General features: G+C 39.2%; 1 protein-coding gene across 2 annotated transcripts in view; it reads left to right on the top strand.

Moving 5' to 3' along the window:
• Positions 1-26,271, top strand: part of LOC134872117 (rho GTPase-activating protein 26-like) — a 72,882-nt gene that overhangs the window by 4,600 nt on the left and 42,011 nt on the right. The window lies entirely within an intron of this gene.

Below are 26,271 nucleotides of genomic sequence, written 5' to 3'. Positions count from 1 at the left end.
ATTATACCAGTTTATTGCGGTTCATAAGAACATGGTGTATGCGCTCAGTGTACACGTTCGTTTGTGTGTGTGTGTGTGTGTGTGGCACGATGCCACTGCAGTACAGCACAGTGGGGGTTGGGGGTCTTCCTCTAGCCGTGACGTAGCGCGGAGGAGAAGGAAATTAGGGCACGACTCAGCCTAGCGCTGGAGCTATTGTTGCCTCCGCCTTTGTCAGGGCAGACTGTCTCACACACACACACACACACACACACACACACACACACACAGCTGCACACATGTGGTCACTGACTTTTAACATCATTGCATCAAAGAAAATGTGTATTTATCCTTTAAAAACTGTGGATTCACCAGTAATTCTGATTTTATGGTGTAAGTGCTCGTTTACTGCAAAGGATGGGACTGCAGACTAGAGCCCTGAATAATATTTATTTTCATAGTCCTTTTTTTTTTTTTTATGTGTTGAATGTTGGTCTGACTCTTACATTTGATAGCCACAAGATTTTCAATTTGCAAGGATAAAACATGTACCAAACACAGCAAAGCTCCACAGTTAAGAAAGCAGCAGGTGTTTGGCTTTTTTTACTTGATGAATGTCTGGCTCGGGACTTTCTGTGTTCTACTTGTGTCTGTGTGGAAATCACTCCACATGGGCACATTGGGATTTGCTCTTTTGTTCTAGTACATCAGCATTTTGCATTATGCATATGCGCTATTTTTAGATTTACAGAGTAACTGTGGTTAAGGGGGGGAAACTTGCATTCTTTAAGAACAGCTATGTTACTGAATACCTCTATAATTAATAAGCTCATTAAAAATCTATTAGGGTCATACATCGGGTCATGGAGAGTATTTAAAATGCATTTCTCAGCGGGCAGAGTTGTTGCAGAAATGGCATGTGTAATTAGTATAGTGCACAGATCGAAAACTTGCATTTCTCTTAACAATCTCACCACAGAAGCAGATCTCCAGCCCGTGTGCCGCTTCATCTCATTAGCTGAATCTTTGATGTGGAGTATCGGCCCTGGACTCCAGCTGGACTGAAGCTGGTAAATATTTTAGCTCGGGGGCTTATTCAGTTACACTGCCCGACAATGATACAGTGACTCAGCCCCTAGATGCACGATGGTATCACTTACTTTTGTGTTTTCTATCATGACATTATGGGACTTATTTTTCTCCGTTATAGGCCCTAAACATGAATATACAAGCAGATGTAACAAGAAGAAGTTTCACTTTTTTTTTTCAAAGCAGGTATTTTTGTTGCTAACATTCACAAATGCAAACCCTCACCCATATTTATTCTCATACTGTCTTCACGCCATCTTCAAATCATTTGATTGTATATTAAATGTGAAGCACATCTTTTGAGAAACAAGAGAAGTAGATCTAAGAGATTTACTGGGTTGGATAGAAGAATGTGTGTTTAGAGGAACTGAAAGAGGAACTAACGAGGAATGCATTTGTTTTCTCAAGGTGTAGTTATAAATAAGCTAGAGCATTACATTAATTATACTTCAACATTTTCGCATATTAAAATAAACAAAACTGTGAAAGAGGAAGTGAGATTCAAACCAACGTGTTAAAATTTGAATCTTTTGAGGTTCAGCACAACCGCTACATCACCCTGAGGGTTGGAAATGCTCCTCTGACACTTGCAGTAAGTTAATTGCAGAACTGCAATCCCCATCTGTGTGGTGTGTGAACATGAATACACACATGACTCGTGCTGTATCTGCTCAGCCACAAAGTACAGTTCTATTCAAAGAGAAGGTATAGACAACCTCCACTTCTCCAATGCTGATCTTTTTTTATAAAAGAGAGAGTATTGTCGTGTACAGTGACATTTCTTCAGCAAAAACACTTTGGCCGATGAAAACCTTTTAGAATATATATGTTTTTTTGTTGAACTGTTTTCAATCCTCAAAATAAAAGTTTCCTTCATCATTATCCTAACTTGTCCAATCAAGGCGGTCATTCTTTAAAGACCCCCTCCAGGCATATCACATTAGGTGATAATATCCACATTTTCAAAATTTGGATTTTTTTTCAAAAATGACAAAAACCAAATCCTATTTTTTTGTAGTTTTTTTACCCCTTTTTTCAAAACATCATAACTTGGCCAATAATTGCTCAAAAAAGCTGGGGATTGCGGCATTGGATAGGTAACATAATACTCTGTCACATTAGGTGATAATATCCACATTTTCAAAAGTGTCTTCAAAAGTGTTTAAATAGTTTGGGTTTTGAACAAATGGTTCAATTACTTTGTTAGAAACATATACACGACTCAAACCAACATTTAAGGCGAGCTCCGAACAACTTTCCCGCTTCAACAGATAAATGTGAAAACAGCTTTTATAGTCACATGCATCATTCTGTTCAGTGAAGGTCAAACAGTGTGACGCAACAACACACTTTGATTACAGGGGGACATTAAGGGGAAGCGATGGAGTGCATAGGAAAATTAAATACCTGCTAAATCAATTGTTCAAACATATTAATGTGGTTATAAATTATAAGGAAGAAGAGAGAAAAAAACAAAAAAAGGTCCATGGATGAGTCATTGTCGGGGAATAAACTGTGTGTGTAATTTGAGGTCACTTGAAACTTGAAACAGGAAAAATCCTGGCTGCACCTTGTTCCACCTGACAGTTTGTACCCTGTGCTTTTGCAGCTGCACGTAAGAAAAACCCTCTTAAGAAGTTTCAGTGATGTATTGAAAAAGCACGGCTCAGTCCTAACTGTTTAATTTTCCGAAAATAAATGAAGCAGTCTGCCATAGAGATGAGATAATGTCTCTTGTAATCCAATCAAAACCAACTTGATTAAAGATTGTTCTCAACTTGAACTTTAGTTTCCTGTTACTGCTGCAGCTGCTGGCCTTATTCTTCTTCTTATAAGACCAGGACTTTGGTCAAAATAGAGACAGCTTCTCATTTCACAGTTGCTTAAAATCCTGCTTTTATTATGGTTATAGATGGTTATTGTTTAATTATTCTACCTGACACTCAACTTACATCCTCTTGTAAGAAAAACGTTATTGTCAAGCTTGGGTTTAACTCAAAGAAAATCTGAAAGTTTAGAAATGGAGAAATCAGGGATGTATATTGTTTAAACATCATGATTAACTGTTCATCTGAGCACATGATACAAATTAGGAGGGAAAAGACATTTTTCCATTCTTTTGATTGTCTTGACAAGTCTGAACTCATTTGACTGAGAGCTGGAATGAAATAGAGCTTCAGGAAATGTTTTCAGATGTGTTTTAATTTGACTGCCAGTAGGCCCCCAGGAACGGTCAAAGGTTACATACGTACATACTGTGTGTTTTCTCTAGTTCCAAGCTAACAAAGCCACTGTTTTTATTATTGTTTTGGTGGCAATACACCTTATCTTCAGTGACACACCTGACAGGATGTTTTATTCGATTTTGGATGTTGTTACTTTTCATAAAGTGTCACAAGACATGGATGACTGCAGAATGCTTTGCTGGTTGTCAAAGAAAAATATGTTTCAATGTGATAATGGCAAGGTTACCCAAACAGGAAACTACTGACTAAGGTTCATTATTGAATACCAAGACAATGAAATGCAGGTCTCTGCTACCCTACAGGAAAAAAAGAGATGTCAGAGGAAGATTTATATGAAGTGAATCTTTAACTCCAGGGTATCATTAACGTCTTAGCCCTCAGTGTTGAGCTGTCAGTGTCAAATTCAAGATGTGTGTGAAAATGAACTAGGAACGCTCAGCCCGCGGTGGAGTATAGGTGTGGTGGCTCTGAGTTGCTCATCTTGAGCAAGAAAGAAAACTTTGAAGAAATTGTTGCCCAGAAATGTTACCATGGAACACTTTATGATATTTAAACAGGTGTGGCTTCAAAAAGGCATACTCTCACACATGCTGACACATGTTGTTGATAAAATAGCTATTTTCTTCCACTTCAAAGCTAGTGAGTCAGAGCAAAGGGAGAAGAGCCAGTGTTACAAGTCAGACCGAGTGTGGTGTTCGTATCCAGCCACTTCTAAGGGAACTGGGAAGTCTTGAGGTCACTGTCTGAGGTCAAAACAGTTTGTTGTTGGTTTGGAGGGATAATACTGTTTTTGATTTTTAAAAGGAATGAATGAAAGCCTCTTATTGATATAGGTGATACTACATTGTGAACTACAAATCAATGGTAAAATCAACAGGAGTAAAGATAGGAAACATTAGCTGTTGGCAGCTGATTAACGGAGTTATTTTTTAATGCATTCAAGCTCTTTTTGTTAAAATGACTATTGTTTAATACTCTTGTACATTTTTCTTTTGGATGGGCAATGTTTTCTTTTGCCGCAGAACTGGAATCCAGTTGGGAAATTTCCTGGTCATTGGTGTCAGCTATATTTCTGGTATCATGACATCCTTACTCCTCAGTAGCCTCGTAAAATCCTCAAAATCTTGTATGATCCTATTGGCAACACTATCACATCTTTCCCTTTTTTTGTGCTGTCTTTTCCAGCTTGAGATCTTGTTCCGTTAGAGAAGTCGAACTCTAATTTCCTTCACCAGCCCTCGATAGATATTTTTGATAAAGGCGTTGAGGCATAGTGTGAAGCTGGTAATGTTTACCATATAAAATGTAATATCAAAATCACAGCTTAATATGCTGTCAGTATTCAAACGTCATGAAAGAGCGTCAGATAACGCTCTTATTGTGTTCAGCCAGACTGGCATTGAAGGAGACCTTCCAAAAGAATGATTCTACTTTGCCCTTCTCCTGCTCTTCCTGCTCTTTCTCCCTTCCACTTTACTAATAAACACACATTTCCACATTTTAAACTTTTTCTCAACCTCCTGTCCGTGCTCATTTCCTTTTTGTCAATGTGACATGGAAATGCCTGTCAATTCTTCTTTCCAACAGTCTCTCTCGTCCTGTTTCTCTCCCTGATGTTGCTCAGTTTCTTGTCATTAAAATAAGTGCTTTCAGAGAAAACTTCCTTGGATATTATTGAAGAAGTCAGGGCAAATGAGTGTAGGCATATTAAATGAAGTGCAGGAGCCTTTAACTCTCTCCATCACTCCCATTGTTTCAGTTTGTACCATAGCAGGCATGACCGCTTGCTGGCCAGGCCTTATGATTAGTTTTGCCAGAGGTTGTGTTATTTTTTTAACGACGAGACATGAGTAAATCCCCACTATGTAGTAATCGTACCAGCCATCAATCCGAAGCAAACAGAGTAGACTAGTTAAATTATATGATTGGAACAAATACGAGCGGTCGGTAGATCATGAGATGTGTCCTGATTCTGAGACATGCATATGTGATAAGTGCATTTCCAAATTAAATCCATGCTAAGGGATGGATGCAAAATTGTTCTCAACAAGGATTGGATGCATTGAATTATTGAACACAATGCAGTGACAATGCAGTCTTGGTGTTGTGGGGAGTCAGCAGTCTTAAACGTGAAGGCATATAGATGGAAACAAAGGAGAGAAAGTAAACTAAGACTTATAGTGGGACCTCTTTTATGGTGAGACAGTTGGGTTTACAATGCTTACAGGCAGCAGTCATGTTCAAAGGTGATGCAAAAAAAAGGTGGTGCAAATACATGCAAAGAAGGCAGCGTTGCAAGTGTCAAGTTTCAAATCAGTGTAATGGAACCAACTTTTGTTTTGTTGTAAAAACCTAAATAGAGATGCGCTAAATAAAAAAATAATAAAAAAAACACCATTAGGAACCGTGTTTGTACCATAAACTGTTAGTAGCCCCACAATCTCTGTAACTTTGGCAAATAAAAAGAGTCACAGCACAATTCCAATTTGTCATTAGGACACAACTGCAGTTATAAATTAATAACCTGTTACGAAGTGAGCATACATGCAATATGACTATTGGTAATGACCAGTTGTGAAGTCATTTTCAATAAATATTTAGTCTATAAAGCATAGCAGAGCAACCTGGTTTACATTTGAATTGTGTTTGAGTTTATCTTTTCATAATTTATTTTCATAATTGGGGAATTGTACGTCTCTTTAAATGAACAGTTCTACTTCAGTAAGTTATACTGTTTCTATCTACAACACTAGATCCCTAAAAGCAGTGTTGTAGGGGAAAGAAAGCGGGCTACTACTCAACTTCCAACTCATAGATTTCTCAAGCTGGTAGAGGGATTAAAAGTGGCAGCCCTCCAGTCACAACCTATATAAAGGCCTACAGTATTTAAATGATGTCTCACTGCCATCATTTTCCCCTTATTAACGCTCACCCCATTTTGATATTTCTGTCTGCAGCACACATTTAAACTGTCTATGTGCATGAAAGGAAGAGACGGAGCACGTGCAAGAGAGGGCTGAGGAGAAGACTCGTCTACATTGCTGCCCAAAGCCAACCCAAACAAACCGCACTCCACTGGCATGGGGAGCAAGGAAGTGTGTGTGTGTGTCTGTGTGTGTGTGTGTGTGTGTGTGTGTGTGTGTGTGTGTATTTAACGGTGTGCGTGTCTGCGTTCAGCTCCCATCCTGCTCCAAAAATAACCCCCTGCTAAGATTATTTAATCCCCAGGTTAACGCTCCGTCTTCCCTTTATGCCTTGCTCTTTATCACACTCTCACACATTTTGTATGACTACTGTACACATACTCACCCACATACACGCGCACATGCAGGGGTAGTGTGGGGGGTAGGTGTCCTGGTGCAAAGCCAGGCGTAACTCAGGCTTAGTGGGGGTAATCTTGTAGGTGTGTTCTCACTCTATTCTGTCTGTTTTCACGCGTCTGGTTTCTTTGTCTGGGATACATTTGTTGACTTGGCCTGATGTGTAGCTTTGGCTTTTCCCCCTCAGGATGAGGGAAACTCTTTATCATTTAGGATTTTCTTTTTGTCTTCCTCAGGATTTTACTTTGTAATGATATTTTGGATCTTCCTACTCTGCCCTTTGGTTGAGATCAGATGTTAGTGGGACGCTGATGAGACTCAGGGTCACAGGGGCAAGCTAAGATTAACGCTAGAGAGCAGGGGGTTTACGGCTGGTGTAGGTGGAAGGGGATTGAGTTTAGGGGGTAGGGATTTATGTCCATCTCTGCGGGAAATTATAGCAACTACAGACCGTTTATGGGGTGGCTGTGGTTGATGCTAGTGGCAGTGGATGATGCTCTCGTCTGATGAACTAACAGTGTTTTGTAATCCTAGGGCATGTACGTCTAGGAAGAAACAAATATACAATTTTAAGTTGAAGGCATTAATCAGGTGCACTTTAAGAGCAAAGTTAGGGGGTTACATCTTTAAAAAGAATTCTGCTTTGTAAACTATTTAATCACTTTGGTTAAATACATATACAAGTCTAACCCACTGCCCCTGCCACCCCTGTAAACCGCCTCACACTCGAAGGGACAGAGCAAAGAAGGTAGGTTTCTTTCTCTAGATATTGTGGCATCATGGCCATCTGTTGTACCTACACAGAAAGCCAGTTTGACTTGTCTGTTCTTAATTTGAATGATGTATGACTTTTCTCATCAAGCAAGATGGAATATCTGGGAGTTGGCACAAAGGACGTTCTTTCTTCTCTAAATTTAGACCCTCATATAAACTGACAGAATCTTTCCCAAAGTAAATTGTTATGTTGTGGCTTCTTTTTGAAGTGGGAAATGAGGGCGCAAGGCTTTGATAAAAATTGCAGAAATTGAAAAGGAGGAGACAGCAAAAGCAAAACAAAAAAAACTTTAAAAATGTAAGCTTGACACCAATAGTGCACATTTCTTGATATCACACATACACAGTTCATCTCAGCATCAACTAAACAATTACATTATTTAAAAATGATCATTAAACCATTGTTTGAATGTTGCCGTCTCTTATTTATGTCATTTGTGCTTATCTTAATTTGTACAGGGAACTGTAATGCAATATTACACTAAACCATCACCATTAACATCACTCCTGCTTCACACAGCTGGCAAAAAGAATACATTTTAACTTGAAGACTTTATACCGAGAGATATCCAGTGGAAATCAAAGCTCTCAGAGGAATTGTGAAGGATCATGTGTTGATGAAAGCACATTTTCTGGCTCACAACTTCAACACCAAAACCACAATAATGTAAAGCTCATTTGTCTTGCATACTGTAGTAGGTCCCAAAAGTCCAACCGTCAACAGACCATCACATGTTGAACTCTTTATCTGATTTCCAGCTAATTGGAGCTATTCAGCTTTTCATTAAATAAGCTAATGATAAGACTGCTATAAACCAAATGGATAACATATTCAAATGTGTAAATTGAGTTGAATTTCCCCTTCAGCTTCTCTTTGAACCAATTCTTTGTCTTACTTTCTTCGATTTGACAGTTTTGAAGTCTTTCCTTGAGATGTAGCCCCCCTTAAGCTGTATAATTCGTAGAGTTTTTCTTTGGGATACAATTTTAATGAACTACAGGCTATTGCAGAAATAAGATAAGAGCAGCTGATTGCTTTATTTCCACCCAAATCTTCAAAGTTTGCACTTTAGTATACTAAGGTTGCACCATGTTAGCACGCCAAAACAACTGTAATAGCTTGTATACCATTAGCATAGTCTCAGACCCCTTGTTTGCTTGTATCAGTTAAGTTTAGTTTCTCACAATGGTTTGTTATCTGCAGCAGCTTATACTCAGAAAATCAGCTCAACTTAACAATGGACACTATTTGTTTAAGGCTGCTACAGGACAAAGTGTTATGTCCTGCCGCAATATGTACATGTGTACTTCCTTGTATAGACAAAGGTGACAAAAGTCTGCAAGGCTTTTTGCAAAAAGGAAGTGCCTATCAGAACATGGGGAGAGTATTTTTAGTCTGGAGTTTTACAATTCCAATAAGAAATAACCATTGATCAGTGTGATAAAAAAAACTGCATTTGTTAATTCTATCTCTTATCAGTGTAAACGTTTCAGTAGACATTCTTATGTGGTTCATAGCATTTGTGGCAGACAGGATGAAGCAGTAGATAATACAAATCCTTTCTGCAGTGATCTCATAGAGACGAGATAGACATTTTTGGGTCATGAACCTGCAAGAACGACAGAAAGAAGGATGGCATTCATAATGCACATCTTCGCTGCCTCAAGGCAAAAAGTGTATATCATGTCTATGAAGGTTAACTTATAGCTTGTTCCTCCCAGATTCTGTGTGAATGCATTAGCAGCGTAGTGTTTCTTTTGCTGTCCTGCTCTGTTTCAAATCCCCTATCCCATCATATTTTGTGTTTCTCTCTGTCTCTCTGTGTCACACTGACCTCAGAGGAAGGACTTGAACTCACAAGCCACCCAGCAGCAGCCACTCGGCCGCAAATCCCCCAGGCTGCTGTGATCTGTCCTGACAGAGAGAGAGAGACACAGAGAAATAGGGTAAATGAAGTCAGAGGCAGAGCGAAGAGAGGGTTTAATAGCTACAGTAACAAAAGACTGTAATAGAATCAGAGGACAGAGCATGTACTCTCTCTTTATCTGTGCTATCTGTACACTTTGTAATGGCCAATGAAAAGAAAATGAGGCTGTGTGTGTGGTTGGATGCTAATAAAGCGTGTGATGGTGCCTTTAGGGCCGCTTTTAGTGTCCTACTGGGAGAAAGACCGAGAGCAAGAAAAAATGGAGGGTTCAGCTGTGATTTCTGCAACAGATCCGATGTGTGTATAAGACCAGCCAATTAGTAATGATTTTGTTGGTGGTGTGATCCTCAAGAGACACAAGAGTTTCAGTGAATCGAGCTCCTGTTTTAGATACATTGTTTAGTCTTGTATTTCTGTCATAAATTTAGGTTTTTGTTTTACTCAATACACATTGACGTCAGTAATTGCGGTTTCTTTTGGCTAAAGGCTGTTTTCGATGCATTGGTACATTTTTTGGCTTCTAGTTGTTTTTAATTAATTTGCCTACACTGTATTCAAAGTAAGATTTTGCACTATTTGGCCCCTTCTTCTAGGAGAACACAGTGTGATAGAACATACAGACTAGAGCAGGGGTGCCCAACCAGTCGATCGCGGTCTACCAGTCGATCGCAGGCTGAGTTCCAGTCGATCGCGGGCTGAGTTCCAGTCGATCGCGAGAAAATGTTGTGAGTAGGCTATCCTCCTACTGTTGTGTAAAATAGGCCTACATTAAAACTTCCAACTTAAAACGTCTTAAATAGGCACAATGTACTGCTGATCGCGTGAAGCAGTGTGTAGATTTGTACAGCTATAGTAAGGTAGATCAGGCATAATCAAAGAAAAAATCTCAAGCGCTTCTTTCTATCTGCGCGCGCAGGGTATGGTTGCTAGGTTGTAACTAAGGACTCGGAAGGGCGCGAAAAGCTTGACTAGAGCGAGTGGATACTACCATGGCGGCAGAAGCTAAAAAATCTAAAACTTATCATTTTCATTCAGAGTGGGAGGAGGATTCTTTTTTCGTGTATTCGAATGCCAAGTCCATCTGTCTTATCTGCAGTGCAAATGTGGCTTTACCAAAGAAAGGGAATTTGGAGTGGCATTTCAAGACGGTCCACAAGAGCTACGATACAAACGTCCCAGCTAAATCACCACTGCTGCCCGAAAAGTCAAGGAATTGAAAAGGCAGCTAGCAGCACAACAGTCCATTTTTACCAGCACAATACCACGAGTAAGGCTGCAACCATAGCTTCTTATTGTGTCTGTTGTGTTCTTGCAAAAGGAAAGAAATCTTTCAAGGATGGCGAGTGTCTGCTATTCAGGATGTGCAGCTATCAAGAAATTCTGTTACACAGCGATGCGAGGGAATGGTGGAGGATGTTGAACAGCAATTGAGGAATGATATTGACACATGTGAGTGTTTTTCTCTGCAATTCGATGAATCCACTGATGCTGTGGATGTGGCTCAGATGTGTGTGTTCATTAGAATGGTTTTCGACAATGTGAGTATAAAAGAAGAGCTGCTGACCATTTTGCCTTTGAAAGGGCACACAAGAGGCACAGATATTTTTCAGGTTTTTATGGAATCGTTAGTAAGAGCAAGTTGCCCCTCTTCAATTAAAGAATTTCTGAAACGTTCAAATATGCACAGCTAGAAGACAGTCAGTGGCTCTTGGATTTAGCCTTTCTTAGCGATCTGACTGACAAGCTCAATAACTTGAATCTAGAGCTGCAGGGTAAGAACAAACACATCATCAACATGATCAGCTCCGTGAACACCTTTAAAAGCAAGTTACAGCTGCTATCAAGCAGGTTGCAACAGTGTGATCTGCGGAACTTTCCGCACATGCACACAGAACTTAAGCGTCAGGGCAAAGACTGTGCGTAGCTTGAGAGTGTACGTTATGATGATCCATTGAGCCTGTTGTCAGTTTTCTCAGTTTTCCATTTGGGGAAAATATAGATGTGGATTGTATAATGCCCAAAGTGGCATCACTCTTCAACCTGGATAGCGGTGCTATTGAGAATGAGATCCTCACACTAAATAATGACATTGAGCTCAAATCAAGAGCTACACCTGACACAAATGTCCAATTCTGGAATCTAATGCAGAAAGAGAAGTACCCCAACCTCAGACAAACTGCAACAAATTTGACTGCACTTTTTGGATCAACATATTTGTGTGAGTCTGCCTTTTCACATATGAAAATCATTTAGTCAAAATACAGATCCACCATAACTGATGACCACCTTGCAGCCTGATTACGGCTGGCACTCAGCTCCTACTGTCCGGACTATGAGAGACTAGCTTCCTCCTCTCAGTGCCAGAAGTCCCACTAAGGTAGAGAACCACTTTTCCAACTTAAATTAGGCATTGTATTAATTGGGTTGTATGTTGTTGTGTTGTTACAGGCCAGTCCTAGGCCTACTTGTGCTTATTCTTTGCACGACGTACATTTACTTCAATAAATGTATTATTATTGTGAAAACTTGATCTTTGTGTCAGAAAATTGTGTTATTATGTAGGTGCACAATTAATTGTGGCTACGCTATGGCTTTCGATATGGCTTGGTAGATCTCGACACACTATCAACTTTAAAAGTAGATCTTGGTTCAAAAAAGGTTGGGTACCCCTGGAGTAGAGAGTCAGAACTAGACTAACAATGTGTGAAACATGATGAAGGGTACAAAAGCAAAAGCAAAAATTGTGAAGGAAGTACAGCCCTGTTTCCGTTTGCTGTAAGTACATTCAGTTTTATCCCTCAGTGTTTCAACACCACATTTACTCATTGTTTTTAATATAAGAGCAATGTTCTTGTTATAAATTCATATGACAGAAGTTGTTTCATGCTGTGGTAGCTAGGAAGCCCGCTCGACAAGCTTTCTTTGCTCACTGTCCCTTTATCTCCCAAACCTTCTGTCCCCTGACCCGCTAGCTCGCACCTCTTCGTAAACATTTAAATCCTGCAGTGGCTCGGATTTACTCTTGGTGTTTGTGAAACCTAAACTGCCACCATGCTTTCTCAGAAGTTCTTGTCAGATGGTTATTGTTCACTAATCATCTCTGTTATTTCCTGAAAACAGCAATACTTCATTCACACGTTCTTCTGGATTGGCTAAGGTTTTAATGTTTTTCTCCAATACCATAATACCATAAATCTAATTCTAGAAGAAACTTTGGAAATGTGTGCCAATATCCCCCATTTTTCATCATTTCAGTAACATAACACCATAATGTTAAAGCAACATTACTCCACCATTATGTAGTGACTTGGCTCCCGGCCTTTATTAACCCTGCAGCAGCTTGCCTAAGGCTGCAGCAGGTGTCAGAGACAGCTTGCTCACACATGCATGCGTAGCACACCAGCATGAAAACGTGTACGCTGAGACACACACTTGCCTCATCAGTTTGCCTTGAAACTATGGCCACACAAAAGTCAGCACATTCACACATTTGCAAATTTCCCCCTGAGTTTTTTCCCCCCTCAAGCACAGATGCATGTTAGGAGATAATTGCTAAACGTGTCAAATTCTGCACGTTAAGCATGGTAAGTTATAGGATTAACAATTAAAGAGGAGTGGAAAGAGCGCTTTCAGCAGGGAGGGGCTGGGTCTGCATACGGTTTCGTTTGCTAAAGTTTGAGGTTTCAGTGCTGTGACAGTGGGGGTCGGTTGGGGGTTGGGTGTTGGTGGGAATGACTTCGAGGCTCATTCATGGAGCTCACAGAATATTAATTAAAGACATATTTCTCTGCCTCCAGGGATAAGGAGAAAGAGGGAGGGGGAATTAGACAGAAAGAGGGGGGTTTAAAAATGCAGACTTGCAGGCTAGACTTCACATCTAGATCAAAGTGCAATTTCTTATTCCTTCTTTCCGGATTCTGTTTGAAGCTGAGTTTTTCCAAACACCTCTAACACCTCCAGCCAAATCTCTTCTGCCACAACACATAAAAGGTAGTTAGATTTGGAGAGGGGGGCTGGGGGCAGGTTTGCTATGCTGGCTGGCTAATGTCAGATGGCATTGGATACACAATGAAATGACTTCTCTGTTCAGTGGTTAACTGGTGCTGGGCCAAGTTTAAGGTTGCCTTGTGGTTGTCATTTAGACTGGTATGTGTTCACTGAATCTGAAAAATATCAGATCCCAGAAATCTTGTTCCATTGTTTATTATTGAAATTATTTAACGTTAAACATGCATGTTTCTTGCTCCTCAAAATTGAAGGATTTCATCTTTTTATTTGTTTCACATTGTTCAATCGGTCAGTCATTCTCAATAAACGTTTTGACACCCGAGTCCATGAGACATTTCCTGTGCTATAATAAAACAGAATGTTCCCATGTCAGCGTTTGGGTTGAGTTTTTCTGGCTGGAAACCAGTCTGGATGAAGAACCTACTTCCTCTTCCTGTTCTTGTTTGGCAATTCCTGTTTCAAACTTCCCAGCGCTACGACAAAGGAAATAAAGAGGGCGGTGACTTTAAACCTGGGAAAACTTTAAGTAAAAAAAAAGAGCTACAAGTGCTGACCATATAAATATCTGTACATGTGTGTCGATCATTTCCATGTCTGATTTAGTCCGATCAAAACATCTTTAAACCCTACAATATCTAGTAAATTATCATATGTAGCAAAGATTCTGATTCTGATTCTGAGCAACAGGGAATCCTTATTTGTGCACCTATCACCAGTGACTGTAATGCAGTTTTGGTAAAAAAAATGCCCAGATAAAAGAAATGTAAAAATACAACTTAGAGCTCAAGTTAAGGTTATTGGTTCTAAGCTCGAAACATATTTTTAGTTTTCCTGTGGATTTTTCTTCTTTGCCACATTGATACTGTGTGAAGGTTTACTGATTCAGAGCAGCCGTTTACGACCACAAGCCACATTGTAAATTCCTAAATTCACTGCCAATCTTCACTATTTTACAAGCCATTATATTTAGGAATTTAAATAAAGAATAAAATTGCGCAAGACTCCCAAGGATTTACCTGTCACTGCGACAAGATGAGACCAATTTGAAATGAATTTTCAAATTCAATTTGTATGTTCAAGTCAAAGGTTGATAACCTCTGTTTCCCATTTAAAGCTTCAGTTTGCCTTCTCTCTAAATCCTGTCTTCCGTTCCTTGAGAGTTAAAGGAATGAGGTCAGGGAGGATTTTAGCCAATCCTGTTAGAGACTGCTGATTTATTCACTGGTTGATTGCACACTGAATCTGTATTAAGAACTGCTCTCATGTGGCATATTAGATGGAGAAGAGCAGCATTCTTTCAAAAGTCTTTGGCACAGTCAGCACTGGCAGCTAATTCTAGCATTTCATTCAAGGATTTAAATGAGGTTGGCATTCATTAAGGCAAGTTGCCACTATGTAGAGCTGGCATCTGCTGGATAGCCTTTTCTGCGAGTTATGTGTTTGAGAGCATTGCAGACATGATGGCTATTTTAGTTGTAATACATTAGACTATTGAAGAGTCAATTCTGCATCAACGTGATGCCATCAACATTAGTAAGTAATAGCATTTTTTTTGATCAAGGTGGGTTTCCCCCACATTCATACAGAGGCAGGATCACACACATGCATCAGGAGCTGATTGGTTAATTATCTTGACATGTTTACCCCAGGCGGTACAATCAAACCCCCAACCTTTCGAATTGTTAGATGACCTAAGTACTGCAGACATTTTCTGAAGATGTATCTATGGAAAAAGGCCCAATCACCAATGTTAAGATGCCATTCAATATCATTTTCATCATCACACATACTCAAAAATGACTTTTTAGTTTGTATTCTTGCATTTTTAAGTGCACAGCATACTCAACATTCTGTATCATTAGTTAACAGGATACAAAAAAGATGCAGCGTAACTTTTCGATTTGATACATCCCACTATTGGTTATAATAAACCACGACCTTCGTATAAATGAGCCCATATGGACTCTCAAAAAGTCAAGAGTTGTCGTCTGAACTAGAGGTCAGGTTTGTGTCGGGCGTAGGGGAAGAAGCGGACGAAGGCTATTTGGAGACTGGCGCTAATCTGGTTAGTGTGGTTTCCACCCTCTCTTTTCTCTTTCTACTATCACCACGCTTGCCATACTGGTACGATCTATTGTGTGCCCTACAATGCTCTATACTGATGACTGCCGCTTTAACATTGACTTGAACTATTTGCATTAGATGCTGAACTACAAGTCACCAGTTGAAGTTCATTATTTGAGAACGCTGAATTTCTTCCGGCAGAGCTGATGGAAAAATGTGTAAACACAGTTGCCTCATCGTTGTTGCTTCAATATGATTGATTCACAACCCTCTTGACATAATGATAAAGGCTAAATGTTCTTTTTCCACTGTTTGTGTTGGAATGACACTTAGTTTGTCTTGTACTGTACCAGCGATGAGTCCATGACCTCAAGTGGGACTACAGAGTTTCCAATGCAGCTAAGAACAACAATAGCAGGCCATAACAGAAGGAAAACTACTCTGTCAATCTCTGGCTCAAGATTCATACTCTGTGTCTCTCACCTTGTCAATGAGAGTGTGTGTGTGGGTGTGTTTCTAGCATCCCATGTTTTCCGATCTTGCTGTCAGCTCTGTGTAACGAAAAGGTCATATATTCTCTTACATTTCCTGTTTTCAAGAGGTCCGGGCACCATTGTAAGTCATGGTCATCCTATCCTATCATTTGTTTATTAGCAAATAAGCAACCTTTTTTTTATTATCCATATCCATTGAATGTCATAATGTATTGAGAAATTGCCCATGTGCAGTGCAACAGTCCTAAACCCAAAGATATTTTAAAAATGAAGAAAAGCGATGTACCCTCACAAGTGAGACTCTTAAACTTGTCAAAAGAGTTTCTGTTAGAAAACAGAAAAACTTAAATTTAAATACGTTGCATGTAGCTTAAAATCACTACACTGTTGTCCCTCATCTGAAGCTGTTTTTAAATAAATTGATGGTTTAAAAGTATACTTTTCTTTTTCTTGGAAGGCTTATTGCAAACTACCTCAGAGTCATGCATAAACTAATAGAAAAATGCTCAAAGGAACACATTGATACTTGTGGTGTCTGTGTCCTCCTCAATTCCCAAATAATGTTATAAATCTGGCTGAAAACTTGGTGTTTTCCATTTAATCAGTAGGTCAATTTTAGACGGAAAAGGGCTTTTCTGGCCCTGTGTCCTCCGCTTGGATTCCAAGTCAGATTGTCCCACATTCCTGCTGTGGATTTTTCCAGCAGCAGCCGGCAGTCCGCAGGATGATTTCACCCCACAGACGCTCTTTAAAAAAAGAGAGAGGAAAACCTCCCTGGTTGTCTCTGTTTGCTGTGTCAGCAACAGGCGTGGCAGTGCCAGAATCAGAGCGGGAGAAAGGTTGAAAGAGGGTTGCAGAGAGAAAGTAAAGGAAGAGCATTAAAGTGACAAACACAAAAAATAACCATAGCGTAAAAATCGAAAAAATAAAGATGACAGATGTAGACATAGGAAGAAATACTGTATGAGAGACTTACAAAAAACAGAGAAAGTGAACTCCCTGCTCCTTGTGGTGGCCTGACTTCTTTGTGCATGTTGCTAGGATACGATAGCTATGTGGCCTGGGACAAGAGGAGGGAGAAAGTGAAAGCCTCAATGATGTACAGTGTTTCTCTTTTTATTCCCAGAGCTACACAGCTCATTTTCAACTATTAGAGCTAATTATGCAATTATATAATCAGTAATATGAGTTGAACCACAGACTCCGAAAAGCTGTGGGATGTTCAAAGTTTCATGTCTTAGTGAAGGACAATTAACAGTTTTGTCAGAGCAGGAAAAATACTACATATTGAGGTAGATATAATATACATGTTTTGGCGTGGCGCTGAAATAATAAGGTTAATTGATTGGAAACTATTTGAAATGGAGATAATACATTCAATCTTTTGAGTTATGTATTAAGCAAATATGAAATGGAAGATGAAAGAATAGTAAACAGATTAATGAATGCTAAAAGTAATCATTATTTGCAGCTCTACTGGAAGAAAAAAAACATTGGTCATTTACATAATTCCATGACACTACAAAAGTTGGTAAAATTATGACATACAACATAAATCCAACAAATGAACACATTCTTCTATCCTCCAGACCCTTCACTCCTTAAATATATTTGTCTTCTTTTTCCTCTCTGATGACTGAAACCCAGACAGAAAGAGTTCACATCCCCTCTTCTTCTTCTGCTCCAGCTGTTTCTCAGCTCAGCTCCCCTCCAGTTCCTCACTAAAACTATATGACTCTCTTTCCTCTCCCTGTTTCCCCCCAACTCTTCCTGCCCCCTCTCCACCCTATGAAACTCAGTTCATTCTAGTCGGGACTCTGTGTGTCATTGTTTGGCTTTTTGTTGCCAGGCTTCATTTAGCCATTGTTAATCACTTTGTTGGCCTCCGAGCGCCATTCAGTCAATTTCTGATGAGCAAAGTACTATTACACGGTGAAGAAAAGCCATCATAAACTAGCACAGAGCTTCATTGACTTCATACTCTCTGTGAGATACAAAGGAGATGATTTTATCTGGTTTTATGGTGCCTTTTCTCTTTCTTTACTCCTCCTTTAATTTCCACCCATGGGACTCCTTATTGGGATGGGCAGTTTGACACTCATTAAACAGGAATGAAGATGCAAGTAGGGTGTGTGTGTACTGCAAGTGTGTTTGTGTTGCCCTTAGATTCTTTAGCTCCTTGAAAGGTTGTACCTTCTCTATAGGGTAAATTAAAAGGTTCACTAATTACAGTACACATACACACACTTACACACACACACACACACACACACGCTTGTCCCCTCATTCGCGGCACTGACACATTCAGATGAGATTAAAGCCATCTGCATACACAAAGGAAGTGTTTCCAGTGTGTGTGAATGCCAGGTCTGCTTTGTCAACCCCAGTGCTGTGTCATGTGTTGGCCCATGTTTGCTTTTATAAGTAATTCCAAATGCGGGCAAGCGAGTTCCTGTGTGTGTGTGTGTGTGTGTGTGTGTGTGTGTGTGTGTGTGTGTGTGTGTGTGTGTGTGTGTGTGTGTGTGTGTGTGTGTGTGTGTGTGTGTGTGTGTGTGTGTGTGTGTGTGTGTGTGTGTGTGTGTGTGTGTGTGTGTGTGTGTGTGTGTGTATTCACTGTCATGACTCCCAGCTTAGCACTGTTTACGGTCCACAGAGCTGCTGGCAAACACACAAAGGTTGTTACAACATTAACCTTGTAAATATAAAAACAAATGTTGGTAATCTGTTCTTGGTCTTCAACATACAAACAACATGTATTTATTGCAGGTTACATATGTTTGAGGATTTATACGATTCAATGTTTTGATTTTTTAAGTAGTGGGTTGTAAGCTTATGAACCTGAATCAAACATTCTGTCTTAATTGAGTTTACTAGCAAACAAATGAAACACGTATGACTTACACACTGGAAAACCAACAGTGGTATTGTTTCAATTACTTTTTAAAGATGCAGAAATATATTTTAAACCAGTGTTAAATTAAAATACTTAATTGTGCCTCAAATATTTCCTTCTTTGCTGCCTTTTGTGGTTATGTATGTTTAAAAATAAAACTGACAGTGAGTGGCTAGCATGTGGTTGGTGGGGGGTCTCTGTTTCAGCCTGTAGTAAAACCACCGGCAAGAATATTTATACAAGTGGCGGCAATTAGTGTGTGATTGAGAGGTATGTAAGTCTGTGTGAGTGTGTGCACAGTTGTGTGTGCGTGCATTTTTTTACATTTTGTCTTTCAAAACAGCTAACGTGGATGTCCTAGAGCGGGTTTTGGCTTACCCTGTGCCACATAAGCATGGACACCGTGCTGGTAATAGGAAGTGGAGCTATGAGGCAAATAAAAGGCTGTTCTGTATCTGAAGTCACCTTGAACCTCTATTGGATTTCTATACTGTAAAAATAAGGATCCAATTTAAAATTAATGGAAATTCTTACCAGTACATGTACATTTAGCCATAGACCGTTTATGTTGTTCATTTTATATATATCTAGAATCCCCAATGAAGGTCTTTCATCAAAGTTACACTTTGTTGCCAGTGGCCACCAGCTTCTTACTTAAAGTAATTGAAGTTGATAATCTGTATCAAAATAAATATGTCCTGTTTCTTTTTTTGGGGTGGGTTCATTGAATTTTCCCAGAGGTCATAAAATGTTTATGTTTACACCTTACTTAAGTATAAGTTATGTGATATACATTGAACGTTTGTACAAAAACGCATCTGTTTTACCCTTGTATGTAAATGCAATTCTTTGTGTATGAGAAGATCTTTGCATTGTATGCATGTCTTGCAAGTGTGAAGGGATGTGTCAGGCTCAGGCTGGAGGTTGTTTCAAACATTATGGCAGCAGCTTGTGCTGATGACATATCTGTTGTTCAGGCAAGGTGATGACAAGAAATAGGACCCTGAGCACTGTTTTCCTCTTTGGCTCCCCATCTTTCTCCCAATCTCTTACTCTTCCTTTCGATCCCTGAAGTGACGTTATCGCTGTTGCATCCAACTCAAATGTACAGTGTTGAAACACTGTTGGACTCAATGATTATTCTTGTGCCAAAAAAAGTTAGAATAAACACTTTCATGCCATTTTTCTATTTAACCATGAACCATATTCCAATGACAGAACAGGCTGAATTCTCCTGGGATTAGTGATCTACCTATTAACATGAACCCATATTACACAGCCTACAGGAACTGCAGGACAAGGTATTATGGTATATAGACATAATATCACTGGACAGCGTCTAGCTTTTTTTTCTACTGTTCTCCAGCTGTGTTGGTGGGTCGTATTACAGGCGGGTGGTGACCCTGTAATGCGGGACTGTAACAGGATCTACAATCATGGTCAGATTTGACCTTAATCACCATACATGCACCACTTGAGGGCACACGAAGAGTGATGAGACAGTATGTTGTGCTTCAACAAGGACAGTCTGCTTCCAATAAACCCGACAGAGCAGAATGGACAGAAGAAGGGTGACCTTTGACCTACACTTTCCCCCCCAACCTGCACTCACCATGGCAACACCTAAAAGAAGCCATCTCAACTTCCTTGCCTTTTCTCTCTCACACTTTCCTTGCTTCGCCAGCTTATTGTTGCCATGAATGTAATGTTTCCTCCCCGCTTAATGACAAAGTGACCTTGTGTTCTCAATCCAACAGGAAAGGTCGGCCATGTGCCCTAGATTCATGCACGATATTAGACGATGCAAAAACTTTTTTTATTTATAAAGTTGACTTCAAGCAACTCCTGCTTAATTGATGAGGAGAGAAGGAGGCTTAACAGATTGCATTAGATTCACATTCACAAGGTTTCATTTAGGTAGTTGTTTGCAAAAAGCTATCAGGCTGCCATAGTGATGATATTCGAGTTTGACAGTATAGATAGGCCTTTCTGGTATCAGATATTTTTCTTTTCTATGTAGGTCCCTCCCTCTGCTGCACTGTCTCTGACACATAAAATAAAAGTAATTTTGGCCAAGGGGTGTGGTTGTTGGCTCTCAGATATTTAGGTCACTTTTACATGATTTTCCTGTGAGTGAACTGAAGAGATTTGGCAGCAAAATATATCATACTGTACTGTACTGTACTGTACTCTACTCTACTGTACTGTACTGTACTGCACTGTACTGTATTGTATTGTATGCACCTGGTCTACTAGTGATGGGTTATAACATCTGGGCTCTACAATAAAGCATTTGACTGCAGATGAGAGTAACAACTGTGTGAATTTGAACTATAGTAAAAGGTTTCAGTTTCAAGGTTTCAAGGTTTTATTTGTCATATGCACAGCAGATACAGCGTATATGTTGGCAATGAAAATCTTATGTCGCGTGCTCCTCCAACAACTCAACATGCATGGTGCAAAAGATAAATAAAGTAGTGCAAAAAGAGAGAAGAATATTTACAATATAAAAGAAACTGAACTAAACTTACCATTGTTTCCCTTCTTTTACACTTCTAAACTATTGATGTGGGCATCCTCCATATCTAGTATCCGTCAGGCTAAACTGTAAATCTTATTATAGAGAAATCTATTTTTTTTAAATGCATGTGTAAAATCGAGATGTAAAGCCAATGTATAATAAGTAGTAAGCATGGCATTACATTAAGAATCTATCAGCTTGTTTGGGAAAACACAATGAATCTGCTTGTGCAGTTACAAATTGTTGCATAAAGGACAGAGTTTTGTGCAGAGCATATGTGTTTAATCATGGGCAGCTACAAAACTTTATTATTTTTTTTCTCGCCCACAAGGCTGGACCTTTGCTAACTTTAAACACAGTGTAGCTGGAACCATGCTAACATCTTTAGACACTCAGCGATATCTTTATACTAGTGTGAAGCCACATGTGGAAGTAAATTACAATCATATGCCATTTTTATATATTTTTTTCGAACAATTGCAAACAAAACAAAATATGTGCACTGTGACATTAATCACTAAGATGAACACAAAAGTGTCACAATTAAAACTCTATACCAGATCATTTTTTCGGACCATTTAATTATGTCCATCCATTGTTATTTAGATAAAACCAGTACAGGAAGTAACATCCAGTTAAATCACCAGATTTTGTGAGAAGAACATGCCAATCCACTGTGGATAGTATGCATTTACAGTCATACAGCCTCACACATTCCTCTCCTTGCTTGGCTGCTAGGTCATGTAAAGAATGAGACGAGGACACTGAAATCTGGCTTTGTCTCCACAGATGAATACTGTGCATGTGTGTGGTGTGTGTGAGTGTTTGTCCCACTTGATGAATAGGGTTTCTATTCACATGCCTGTGGAACAAAGCTAGTGCAGAGTTTCAGCTACTGCTGGATATCCTGTTGATTTCACACAGGCCCATTCTTTCGACTGTGTATGTATGTGTGGTTGTGAGTTAATACACATAGCAGTCGTTGTACAGTGGGGCTGCATGGTTGTGGTTAATTACAGATTCCTTTTGTGTAGCTTACATTGCTGTGTGTGTATGCTTCTGTGTTTTCCCTTTGCTGTTGTGAGCACGATGCCTCATTCCAGCAGCATCCACACCACTGTCCTTCAAATGTCATTGTTAAACGGCAGGCCGAGTATGTGACAGGCCTATTTAAGACTGACAGGATGCCCGCTCATCAGTATTACTACACATGTCAAGCAAACCCACTTTAGGAAATATCTGTATGATTCTCCAGGAAGGAATGCTCAGGTGCTGACTACCTGAACCTGTACTGCTACATGTTGTATATGTTGTGCTTTCAGGTGTTGTGATTTTGTACTGCTACTTGAGCAGGGTTAAAACACATTCTTTTATTTTATCACCATGGGACTTGTAAAATAAAGATTAAAAAAACCCCATACATTTCCTCTTTTTTGTTGTTGCAATGTGGCCACATTATCATTCAGTTTGTTTGTGTCTCAGCTGGGCTCTGTAATGTGCATGGGACAGGGTTTAAGGGAGAAGAATGGGGGAATTCTGTTGGGTGAAAGTGTGAAAGAGAAGGGAAAGAGGACAGAGAGGCAAGTGTCAACAGGGCCATTTATTTTTAGCTGTCACTGTTCTCAAATGACCTTCCTGCCTGGGCACAGAAATGGAGAGCCACACATTATCACAAGAATATTAATAGTAGGGACAGCATAGCATCTCTGCATCTAATATTTTGGAAGACCCAACATTGTGTCTTTTTTTTCACCCCCTCAGCTGGAAATTCCAACCAATGTTGATATTTAGCGCTATAACAAAAGACCTACGCATCAATACCAATGATGGAATCCTTCTGTAGCAGCAGGGGAAACTTAACTTATAATTCAATTCAGTTTGGTGGTTTATTTACACAGACAGTGCACATTAATGAAAGTATTTACATTGTAGATGGGCGTCATTAGCAAAGACCAACCGACATGGTTTTCTGTGCGTTTCTTTTAATCTCTCTACCAATTTCTCTCATTAAGGTCACTTAAATGTACTGGTTTGTTTCTGTACTAGCAGGTATCAAAATCTACTCTCAAAAAAGAGCTTGTTTTATCTTTCCTTTGTTGCATCTAGCTATCAATATCAGTAGTTATTAGAAATGATTTTCTGTTTATTTATATAGAAAAATAAGATACTTCACCACTAGTGGCAAAAGTGGCATGAGAGATAATGAATATACTTTTTAAAGTTACTTTCAAATACACATTGGTGAGCTACCTTGTAACTTGGGGTTTGAATTGGTGATTTACTGCATTACAATATCTCCAATACCATAAATGGTAAGGCTTCAGTACTCATTACATCTATAAGAGAACATCTTTTACACAAAGCTGTTCTGGACAGTGTACTTGTTGTGGCATGAAATGCTTTCTTTGTTTTGTTGTAGTTGACTTGTGATGGCGAAATCTTACAGAATCATTAGGGCCAAAAATGTGTTTTGGATTTAGAATCACAGTCTGAGGCTGAGAGCTGATGTGTGCTTGTGCACAGATGAATTTATGTGTGAGTTTGCATGTGTCAGAGTGTGGTGCTGGTGCCAGCTTATACTGAGAACATAGCTACGGGGAGCAATATGACATGCATGATGTATCTTCATATATGAGCCAGAAACATTTTTACTTTACCTCATCCCAACATTTGCCAACATTTACACTGAACCATCCTCCATGGACAAGTAAGCTAAACACAAATGCATGCTGCAGAGTTTGTTTTTCATGGCAGATTTATTGTAAGTGATGCAACCTGAAGTCAGTGTTCCAAAAGTAGAATAAAGTCATAATTTAGACATCGGACTATTGACTGAGTGTGCCAGCACAAATGGAGAGACACAGTGAGTACTTTTGGCGTTGTAAATACCTTGGTTCTTGATCAATTTAAAAGGGGATAATAATAAAACATTAACAATTAAATAATATTGCCAATATTGTTACCTTACGATTTAATGTAACCCTAAGCCACAATAAATAACAAAACAATATTTTGTTTATTTTATCTGTAACTGATTATTTTATGTTTGTTTTTTTGCCGTTCTTTGACACTGACACAAAAAATTCACCATAGTATTTACAGTACTGAAGTTCACCCACTGTTCATCCCTCCCATTTAACGCAATCCGACTGTGACTCGTAAACAGGAAATCATCTGCTACTCCTAATGACTTCACTCTGAAAGGAGTAAAGTACCTTCTATTCAGAATAAACATACATCTTTTGGATGGTCATTTTACTGGTGCATAAACTAACGTGAGTGCAGTACTTTAATGCACACGTAAAATAATGCAGCCTGGTTTAAGGTGTCTGCCAGCAGTATTACAGTTGAGGGGATACTGCAGGCAACATCTAATGTTTTCACAATGATTTAATGCTCTGCAAAAGCTGTATTTGAATGTACGACAGTTCAAACAACCACATTATTTTTGAGCTTGATGCTACATTTCAAATTTTCCTTTGATTAAGTTACAAAAGGTGTCCACTATGACTCAGCTGCTCAAGTATGAATGGACAATACCCAAGTCTGTCTTTTTCAAAGGGTTAATGTGTGCAGGTCTTAATGAGGAGAGTGTGTTCCCATCACTTTCAAGTTACATCCTTGAATACAATGTAGATTTTTTTCTGTTGTATTATATCTAAGATTACTATGTGTTATAAATGTTTTCCAGACCAATAATACATGTATCATATTTGCAAAAGTGGAGAAAATGTTTAATCAAAATTGTTTAGTTTTTCACAACCAATAATTCAACACCGTTAGTGTTTCTCAAAACAGAAAAAACAAAAGAAATTAGGTTTTTTATTGATATATAACCAGTTTTCTTAGGCAGCTAGCAAAAAAAAATTGCTAAAACCTGCTGCTGTTGGCAGAACAAAAACTCTGAAATGGTAAAGAGAAGAAGTAGCAGCTGCCTGATACACATCTGACAGTGTAGTGCATCTAAAGTCCTTTTATTTTCCTACTCCATGGCCTGCGGCTGTTTTTGTTGCTTATAAAGGAGAGCATGTGGAGTGTGGCAGGAGGTAGGGTGAAGAAATGAATAACATGAGGCACGTTTCACTCACAAGGTGCTGAGAGGAACTATCAGTGGCAGAAAGGAGTGTGAAGGGGTAGAAGGCTACAAATAAATAGAGAGCAGTGAAGCAATAGTGAGGAGGGCAGTGTAGAAAGAGATATAGTTTTGTTTAGCTCAGCAGACACATAGCATGACACCAGTCTCACTCAGGCCACCCAGGTCAGTGGAGAAGGTGTGATGGAGAACAGGCACTTCAACAGCACCTGAAAAGTTTGATGCTGTTTGCAATGTCTTGTAATACTGTTTTACATTAATTGTCACTGCATCCTTATTTGCTAATGGCTAATTTTGAGAATACAAGACCCACAATCTTTATACAACTACTACTAACAATTTGCCGAGCCTGAACAGGCACACATTTTTGTGTAACAAAATAATCTCAGCAATTATTAAGAAGTGCAGTACTTTAATGTCCTTATATGACAGTAGTGTTTTAACTGTTTCAAAGTTGCTGCTAGTATCTCACAGATGACTTTCCCAGGTGTTGAAACATTTGGCTTCAGAGCGGCTGTTTGTGCATCCACAGCTTTGAAGCAGTACAACCTATCATACTTTAAAAACAAAAAACAAATGCTGTCTTACATCCTAATACAATTTGTTTTGCTTGACAGTGGGAAACGATAGCACAAGTCAGCGAAAACTGGTAGTGTTGCTATTTGACTGATTTCTACAAGTCTTTAATGTTGATGTCCACCAAGGACACCACTTTCAACTTTGTCAGATTTAAAAAACTGTCTGGGACTAGGTTATAACAAAGATGTAACACCTATAATACAATCCCAAGACAGAAGGGTTTGCGGGTTTGTGTTTGCCAGCTTGTGTGAGTGTTTGTTTGTGTATATGTGTGTGTCTAACT

Source organism: Eleginops maclovinus, chromosome 11 (genome assembly GCF_036324505.1).
Source record: "Eleginops maclovinus isolate JMC-PN-2008 ecotype Puerto Natales chromosome 11, JC_Emac_rtc_rv5, whole genome shotgun sequence".
In the NCBI taxonomy this organism is placed as follows: Eukaryota; Metazoa; Chordata; class Actinopteri; order Perciformes; family Eleginopidae; genus Eleginops; species Eleginops maclovinus.
Note: the sequence above shows the minus strand (reverse complement) of the source record. Positions and strands in the feature narration are given on the sequence as shown.